We start from the raw sequence: 9,670 nt of genomic DNA on the forward strand, positions 1-9,670 counted from the left end.
TTGCATTCCATGCAGACTCTGAGAAATCATATTGACTTGCTGAGTCAATATTTTGTTCTGAGCCAATATGGCATTCAGAGTATCAACCTCAAGAACTCCATTCTTCATAGGCGTCCCATTGCTCACAAGATTCCTTTCAGAAGTGTACATGAACTGGTTATTAGCAACCATGTCAATGAGTTCTTGAGCTTCTGCAGGCGTTTTCTTTAGGTGAATGGATCCACCTGCAGAGGTGTCCAGTGACATCTTTGATAGCTCAGATAAACCATCATAGAATATATCCAGGATGGTCCATTCTGAAAGCATGTCAGAAGGACACTTTTTGGTCAACTGTTTGTATCTTTCCCAAGCTTCATAGAGGGATTCACCTTCTTTCTGTCTGAAGGTTTGAACATCAGCTCTAAGCTTGCTCAGCTTTTGAGGAGGAAAGTACTTGGCTAAGAAAGTCGTGACCAGCTTATCCCAAGAGTTCAGGCTGTCTTTGGGTTGAGAATCCAACCATAATCTAGCTCTGTCTCTTACAGCAAAAGGGAAAAGCATGAGCCTGTAGACTTCAGGATCTACTCCATTAGTCTTAACAGTATCACATATCTGCAAGAATTCAGTTAAGAACTGAAAAGGATCTTCAGATGGAAGTCCATGAAACTTGCAGTTCTGCTGCATCAGAGAAACTAATTGAGGTTTCAGCTCAAAGTTGTTTGCTCCAATGGCAGGAATGGAGATGTTTCTTCCATGTAAATTGGAATTAGGTGCAGTAAAGTCACCAAGCATTCTCCTTGCATTGTTGTTGGGTTCGGCTGCCATCTCCTTTACTTGTTCGAAATTTTCAATCAAGTTGTCTCTGGATTGTTGTAATTTAGCTTCTCTTAATTTTCTCTTCAGAGTCCTTTCAGGTTCTGGATCAGCTTCAACAAGAATGCCTTTTTCTCTATCCCTGCTCATAAGAAAGAGGAGAGAAAAAGAAAAGAAGAGAAATCCTCTATGTCACAGTAAAGAGGTTCCTTATTGTTAGTAGAAAAGAAGAAGAAGAAATTCGAACACAGATAGAGGAGGGGGTTCGAATTTGGTGATGATGTGAAGAAGAGATGTTAGTGGATGAATAAATAAATAAAATAATATGAGAGAGAAGGAGGGAATTTTCGAAAATTAATTTTGAAAAGGAGTTAGTGATTTTTGAAAATTGTTTTTGAAAAATTGTTAGTAATTTTCGAAAATTTTTGAAATCAAAAATAAAAAATAAAAATAATTAGTTAATTAAAAAGAAATTTTGAAAAAGAGGGAAGATATTTTCGAAATTTAGAGAGAGAGGGTTAGTTAGGTAGTTTTGAAAAAGTTAAGAAACAAACAAAAAGTTAGTTAGTTAGTTGAAACAAATTTTGAAAACCAATTTTGAAAAGATAAGTTTCTGGGCTGGGCCAACTTGTAAGGCTTGTAGGCCTTAATTGCTTGTATGTGTAGCAGGCCCCTTAATTTAATTAGTTTATTTTTCTTAATACCATCTATTTATACAAGATCAAATATTTTTTACTCATTCGCTCTTTTTTCTCTCTCTCTCTCTTCCTCCCTCCCTCCCTCCCTCCCTCCCTCCCTCTCCCCCCCTCTCTCTCTCTCGTTTAGGATACAATTTTCGTAATTTATTTATTTATTTTTCTTTATCTTTATTTATAAATTTTATTTTTTTATATTTTTTAAATTTTTTGTTTATTTTAATTTCTTATTATTAGGTGCATACTCTTTTAAATATATATATATATATTGTCTTTTTTTTTGTGATTCACAATTAATATATACATTGTTCGTGTATGTAGTTTATATTTTAATATTTTTATTGATTCTCTTTATTATTATTTTTTTCGTGTGTCTCTTTGTTGCTCTTTATTTTAATTAGGGGTGTCAATGGGATAGGGCGGGGGCGGGGGATGCCTCCTTGCTCTCCATCCCCACCCCCAGATTTGCTCCTCGTACCCGTCCCCGTTTCCCGCCGTCGGGGAATATTGCTCCCCTTCCCCATCCCCATTCTCCATCTATCTGATAGTTCTAACTAATTATTAATTTTCATATGAATAGAGCTGCAAGTATCCATCATATACAAAAACAGTAATATTTTATACAAAAAATCTAGACGACAAGATGATGACTTCTTTCAAAATGACGTAGTGGTGGAATGCAATGGCGAGCTAGAGGACAGAGCAGTGGACGAGGTGGGAAACACGGCAACAGAGAGGAGAATGGACACGATGGCAGAGTTACAGAAAGGAACGTCACAAATAGAGAGCACGACACGATGAGGGTGATGGCACGGTGAGGTGTGACGATGCGGTGAGAAGGGAGAGTGGCGAGGGGGTGGCTACAGAGAGGTTGGATGGAGTATGGACAGCGTTAGGGATCTCTGAATTGAAGAAGGGTTATGCAAATTAGGATTAGGAGTTTTGGGTTTATATATATCTATATGTGTGTGTGTGTGTGTGTGTGTGTGTGTGAAATTACTAAAAAACATATATGAGAAATATACTATTAACGACAATTCAGTAAATTTATGAACTTCGGGGATTAGCGGAGATGGGGCAGGGATCCCCGCTCAGGTCTTCGCGCCTGCATCGGGAAAATTTTGTCCCCTGTCCCCATCTCTGCGGAGAAAATTTCCCACAGTCGGATCTCCATTCGAGGCAGTACCCGCAGGTATCCCTGCGTCTCGAAGAGTTTTGTCATCCCTAATTTTAATTATATTCATTAATTTCGCTGTATTGATACTCTTTTTATTTGAAATATCGTAATAATTTAGAGTGTATATATGTTGTGTGTGACCCATGTGATATTTGTTAATTTGGTGTATCTTTTTAGATGGTTTATGTTATAATGTGTTTAAAGAGTTGACTTAAAATTATAATATGATATATAAATTTATAATATGATTTATAATATACTAAAATATTAAGACATTATCATATAGATATTTTTTATTTGTCCATTAGATTCAACTATATATGTAAGACCCAGAATCTTTGAAAAGTCTTTTTATGATCAAGTCTCAAATCATATAGTTATTTATAGCCTTAATTTCAGAAATTATTTTATTAAAGATAATTAAGGCAAGTTTTGATTTATTGAACTTGAGATAAGTTATGATTATTATCCAATTTTATAATCATTGGATTATTTTCTATATTTAAAGTATAAGGTTGATAGTTATGAAATAATAAGGATTTTATATGATTTGGATTAGATAAGTAATATTTTAAATATTAATACTGCTGCTTTGAAAAATAAATGATTTAATTATATTATTTCTAATTATTGGATTTGGGCATTTTATTAAAAATAATTTGTAAGATTGATGAGCAAATAGTATTTTCTATGTACAATAGTGTTGGATTTAATTTGGGTTTCAATTACTATATTATACCCAATTTTATTTGAAATTACCATATTTCCCTAATAGCCACCGAGCCTTTCCCCCCAAACACCCAGCAGCGGCAGCACACACACACAAACTTTCCTTTTTCCTCTGAAAGAACAAAAAAAGAAAGAAGAATGGGGGTAAGGGGAAGGGGCCGCGGATTAAGGAAGAAGGAGAGGAAGACTTGCGCCGGCGTGCTGGTCTCACTGCCGCCATCGCGCCGCCGTCCTGCTCAATGATGCCGTCCCATCTTGCCACCGCCAAGCTCGCGCCGCTGCCATCCCGTCGAGCTTCCGCCGACACCGCACGAAACAGAGAGAGAGACAGATTGAGAAGTGCCGCGGAAAAGGGGGAAAGAGCTACCGATTGCCGTCGTCATTGGGTCCGTGTTCCTTGCCGTCGAAGGAGCCGCTCGCAGCCACGGTGGTCGCCGACGTTCGCACCGTTGTTGTCGGAGACACCCGAGGAGAGAGAGAGAGAGAGACGGCCTTACAGGAGAGAGTAGGGAAGGCCACCCGCGACGCCGCCGGAGCTTCCATTGCCGTCAGAAGCTGTCGCTGCCCAACCAGATGCTGCAGTGGTTGTCGCCCGTCGCGTACGGCCGCCGGAGTTGTTGTGGCCGTCGGAACCATACCGGAGCTACTGCCGTTCACCGCTGCTGATGGTAGTTGCCGTTGCTGGTGATGGTAAGCTGAACCGCAGTCAGAAGAGGGTTCAGACCGCCACAGGTGCCGCTGCTGAAGAAGGGAGCTGCGCCTCTATGTTTCTGACCGCAAGGAGTAGTTCTTTGACTTCCGGGACCACCGCCGGAACTTCAGGCTGAGCCTCTGTCGTCGGAGAACCTCACTGCCGTCGCTAGAGAACTCTTCCGGCAAGGGTTTTATTTGAGGTTCCTGTCCTTTTTGAATTCCGAGGTTACTATGGTCACTGCCTGTTGGTTTCAGTCATTGTGATTGGAATTTGTCGCCGCTGCCGCTTGAGGTGGCTGCCGGGCTGCCACCGAGCCGGTTCGGAGACCGCCGTTGTGTCGGTTCAACTGTTCCTTCTTTATTCGGTAAGCGTTTTCGATTTGAAAGCTCTCTAGTTACTATTCTGGCTTCATACACTAAGGTTTTGCGGCATCAATTGCTATAAGATTGAGTTTCTATTGTTATATGTCGCGATTAGTGTTGCTGTGGTTACCGCAGGAGTGGCTTGGAGCCGAGGTTGTGGTTGTTGGTGATTTCGGTTTGAGATAGAAGGTTCCTGTGACGCGTTTGGGTTATGGATTCGCGTTTTGAGGTAGGAGCACTTTCCGAAAACTATATTTTGTATATTGGAATTATTACATATGGGTACTGATGTGAGGATGTGTATTTGGTGATTGTATCAGTCCTATGTATTGTTTGGTTGTTTTGTATGATTGTGGGTGTTTGTTTGACTCGACTGTTGGGTGGCTTTGTGAAACGAAATGCTTTTGAAACTGATTCTTTTAAAGCTTTGAGATTGAGTTGAATCCGTTGGAAATTGATTTGAATTGAATGGATTTTCTTGAGAATGTGTAAAATAGAATACACTCTTGATTTCAGCCTGGCTGGTTTTAAATGATCTGGATTTTGATAAATGATTGTTGCTGAACCGTTTCTTTAAAGCTTTAGAAATGAGTTTATTCGGCTGATAATGATTTGATGTTGAAACGGTTTTCTTGAAATATGGAATTGAGATAACTGTTGGATTTTGGCTTGCCTTGGACTGATTTTGAAATTTGGGCTGTTGAAAAGGATTGTGAAACGGTTTAGTTGGGACCCGAACCGGGTGGCAAAGTCCAAGTTTTAGGGGAGGTGCTACCGAAATTTCTATAAAATCCAAGTCTTTATTGAAATGTTGTTTGGCAAATGATGAGTTAAAGACTTCTACTATTTTAATTGAATTATCAAGAAAAAGATGATTCATGCTTTCGAAATGAGTTAGTAAAGAAGAAATTGTGATTTAGTCTTGCTTCTTAGGAAATGCATTGTATCTCTTTCAGGAGAAAGTTATTTATATGAAACTTGTGTTTTAAAGCTATTTGAATGTGAAAAGGGTTTATGCCTTTGAATTTGACTTGGGGGTTTCAATTAAAGAAGTTTCAATGACTTTGAGAGAACCTGAATCTCTATTGACAAGTTTCATTTTGAAATGTTTTGAGAAAGGTTTAAGTACTCTTTGAATTCTGAATTCTTGCAAGACTAAGGCAATTTTGGACAGTTGAAACGCTTTAGAATTTATCATGGGGTTGAAGTTGGTTTTTGCCTAAGTAAAGGAAACGGCTTTGAAAGAAGTAAATGATTACGTGACTCGGTTTGGCTTAGATCCTATTTTATTACTCAAATCGGAAAGCCAATGTTTTAATGATTTTAAATGAATTTGGCGAAATGAGTTATGTTATTCTCCCCTAAAGACTTGGGACTCTGCCGAGAAACCTTTGAATATAAAATCCCATTGTTGGGTGGGTGATTTTGAATACTTTGAAATAAATCTTTAACTTTCCATGGTTTTGGAAGTTTTGGAAAGAGAATGTCGAGAGTGGCTTTGTTTTAAAAAGGGAACTCACTTTGAGTAAAGTTGGCTTATGAGCCTGAGATGATTTGAGAAACGAGATTTCTAAAGCCAAGGCTGAAAAGGGTTGAAACTTGATTTCAAAATGAAATGAATTCAGAAAATGATTTATGGCTTAAATGCTGATTTCATGAATTTGATGATTTTGAATGTGGAAGTGCTGTTTTGTTGTGAGCCGGAATGGCTGTGTATGATTATGAATATTGGCTGGTTCTGGATTGAACCGAGAGCCGGATGGCTGACATGGATGTTGATCCATGGCTGAGAATGAAAACATATATGCTGAGATATTGATAATTGTGATTTGCACTTTCACTATCGGAGATTTGAGTTTCCCTATGTCGTCAGGGTGGCCGGGCACTATGAAATTCCCGGACGAGCTCACCCCCATAAATATTCACCAGTGATGGTGATGGATAAATATTCACTAGTGATGGTGATGGATAAATATTCACTAGTGAGGGTGATGGATATGGATCATGATTATGATCAAGCTTATATTGAGTATAACTCGAGTTGGGGAGACACGACAGAGGGACAGTCCAATGGTTAGCTACCAGGACTTGTCGGGTTGGCTCTATAATCGACAGATGATATCATCAGCCACTAGGGACAGGCATGCATCATATGCATTTATGTGACATTGTTTGGGTGTGCATATTATACTTGGCTTGCCTATGTGATTAATTGCTAACTGTTCTACTTGTAATTACTGTTTGTTTGTGCTTGAACTTCTTATCTGTGTTTGCATCTGGGACTCTGGTGGATTGTGGTGATTTGGTTGATGGTTGGATTGTTTGGGCCTAGGGCCGTGGTTGAATTGAGATGGGCCGATGGTTGGTTTCGGTTTTGTGTTTCTGATTTGGAAAGATATGAAAGGCTATTTTGGTTCAACATGGTTAAACCTTTTTGAAAGGCTTTTGAGTTTTTGAGAATTGAACGGTTCTTCTTTCAGAAAAGATTTCCGACTTTACTTTTATTGTAAACCGTTGTTTTTGAAAAGAGGCATAAGACGGTTATGAATCACTGGTGCGGTTATCTTCACGTATCCTATTACAGTAATTCCCAAAAACCCTCTACTGAGAACCCTTTCGAGGATGATGTTTTCACCCCCTACATTTTTCCCCTTTCAGGATATGGGCGTAGAAGTTACGAAGAGTTTATTTAGTTGTTGTTGAGATACTCTCTATTATTTTAGTTATGGTTTATTGTACCCTCGCCTTTATCTTGATATATTCTGTAAGAGGGATAGGAATTGTATTAGTTAATGCTTGTAATATTATATATATATGTATATACATGGATGTACTCTTTGTGAGTTGTTGTAAGTGTATTGTATGTACGGATGTATGTTGTATAACAAAAGTATTTTTGGGAGCGGTATTGCGGTTTAAAGTTTCAAACAGGCTCATATTTTAGTATTAAATAGTATAAAAGTCGTCGTAATGTCCGAGCTATCAGAGTTGCGCAGCCGGAAGCGTGAGCTTTGGTAGTTAGGGTGTTACAATATAGGATCTTAAAAATTATACAATTATGTAATTAGTTATTTTTTCATATAATTATTGTATTGATAATTTATAGTAGTGAGACTATTTTTATTATTAATATTTATAAATATGTTATTATTTGTATAATTAACTGAATCATCTTATTCGTTTAAATTTAATTCTATTGAATTAATTATTCAAGGTGTCATTGCTATTTTTATTTTTAAAGAATTTTTTTAATATTATTTAACAATTCTAAAAACATAATAACAATTAAAAAAGACAGAACAAAAATTTTTTTAATGTGAAAATAAGGCAAAAAGAATAAATTTATTTAATAATTTTTTCAGGATATATATGTTTTTTTATAGATAATTATTGCAAGGTATGAAAAATTATTAAATTCTAACAATAATTATTAAAGATAAATGATTATTATAATTAAAAATAATGTCAATTTAAATGATATACAAATAAACCATACAAAACATAACAACTTAAAAGGGTTACCTTTGAAAGAATATAGTTTATGATATTTAATTTTTTACTATTTATTAAAAAAGCATAATTATATATTTAACTATATTTATTTTTTAAATTCACTATGTATGCAATTTTATTCTTCTTTTTTTTGACAAAATTTTACTCATGATGGTAATTCTTCTAATGGTGTAAATTCGGATAATTATATTTTTACTTTTTGATATAATCGATATATTATTAATAATGAATAGTAATTAACCCCTCATATCTTTAATCAAAGTATTTTGACGATAGTTTCTATTTATAGATATTAATGGATGATTGTTTCTTTAAAAACAAAATGCATTATGATTTTAGGTTATTTCATAATTAACAATAATACTTGATTATTTCTTTAAAAATAAATTACATTAAAATTTTAGGTTATTTCACAATAATAATTAACGTTCATAATATTGGATTATTCCAAATTTTTTTATTTTCTATCATTAGTAGTTAATCCCAAATTAAAAAGATTATGTTAAATTGTTGAATAGTCCAAGTATAACTGGAGTTTATTTAGTTTATTTGTTTATTAATATAATTGATTGAAAGCATAAATAATAAATAAGACAAACAAATAATTAGAAAAATATAATGTTAGTAATTACTTAAAATAGATGGTTTGGATAAGATGAACCCGTATGAGATTGTAGAGATGGTCACTGAAGATTATATCTTCGATGAGGATCCCATGGAGAATATGGAGAGCCATCAGACTCCCTTCACTCCAAATCTAGTCATAGATGTCTCTCTAGACGAATACGATGAATGGTGTAGGCCGTGGAAGCAAGCACTCGTCACCAAACCTCTAGAAAAAAAATCTAAATCTTCAAACAATGAAGAGATGGATAAATAGGAGATGGACGAAGAAAGAAGCGATTCGAGTAATGAATTTTGTGGGGAGATACTTTCTAGTTCGTTTCTCGAGCCAAGAGGATTATTCTCATGCCTTATTCGAGGGTTCCTAGATGATTGCTGATCACTACATTTTGGTGCAAAGATGGAGACCCTATTTATTTTTCAAAAGTGTGAGGTCCAAAAAGTGGCAGTCTGAGTAAGAATACCTAACCTTCTAGTAGAATTGTATAATAGGTATTTTCTATGAAAAGTAGAAAAAATATTTGGAACGATGTTAAAAGCGAATGAGCACACATCTATATATTCAAGGGCTAAATTTGTTCATATTTGCATGGAAATTTATTTGAGAAAAAAAATTGGTGCCAACATTCACAGCTTTAAAAAAGGAATTCCGGCTTGAATACAAAGGCCTTCACCAAATCTGCTTCAAATGTGGAAGATATGGACACAAGCGTGATGTATTTCCTGAAACAGCGAAGAATGCTACGGAAAACAACTAGAATCAGGCAGCAACAACACATCAGACTGGCCAGAACACCAACGGCGTAGCCGTAGATCAGAACCAGACAACTCGGGAAGTTTAGGGTGACCAAATCAGGAAAGATATTAATATTACAGATCTTCAGGAATTAACAGAATCAGATGATAGTATTACTAATAATAGTAACAAACAACAACCTGGGGCAAAAATTTCAGGAATAAAATCAGATATTTATGAGAAAAGTCCTTATGGCCTGTTGATGGTTGTCAAAAAGCCTCCAAGAAGATACAAACAAGGATCAGAAAATATAAATGGGGAGAATAAAAAAGACAACTTCAATACCAA

At 36.1% G+C, this 9,670-nt stretch overlaps 1 non-coding gene across 1 annotated transcript; it reads left to right on the top strand.

Moving 5' to 3' along the window:
* The first annotated feature begins 300 nt into the window (after positions 1 to 300).
* LOC148565989 (small nucleolar RNA R71) lies at positions 301 to 408 on the top strand. The gene has a single exon (XR_015884256.1). It is a non-coding gene; the product is annotated as a small nucleolar RNA R71 (small nucleolar RNA).
* The last annotated feature ends 9,262 nt before the right edge of the window (positions 409 to 9,670 follow it).

The sequence above is a fragment of the Arachis ipaensis genome, chromosome B5 (genome assembly GCF_059453495.1).
Source record: "Arachis ipaensis isolate K30076 ecotype BB chromosome B5, ASM5945349v1, whole genome shotgun sequence".
In the NCBI taxonomy this organism is placed as follows: Eukaryota; Viridiplantae; Streptophyta; class Magnoliopsida; order Fabales; family Fabaceae; genus Arachis; species Arachis ipaensis.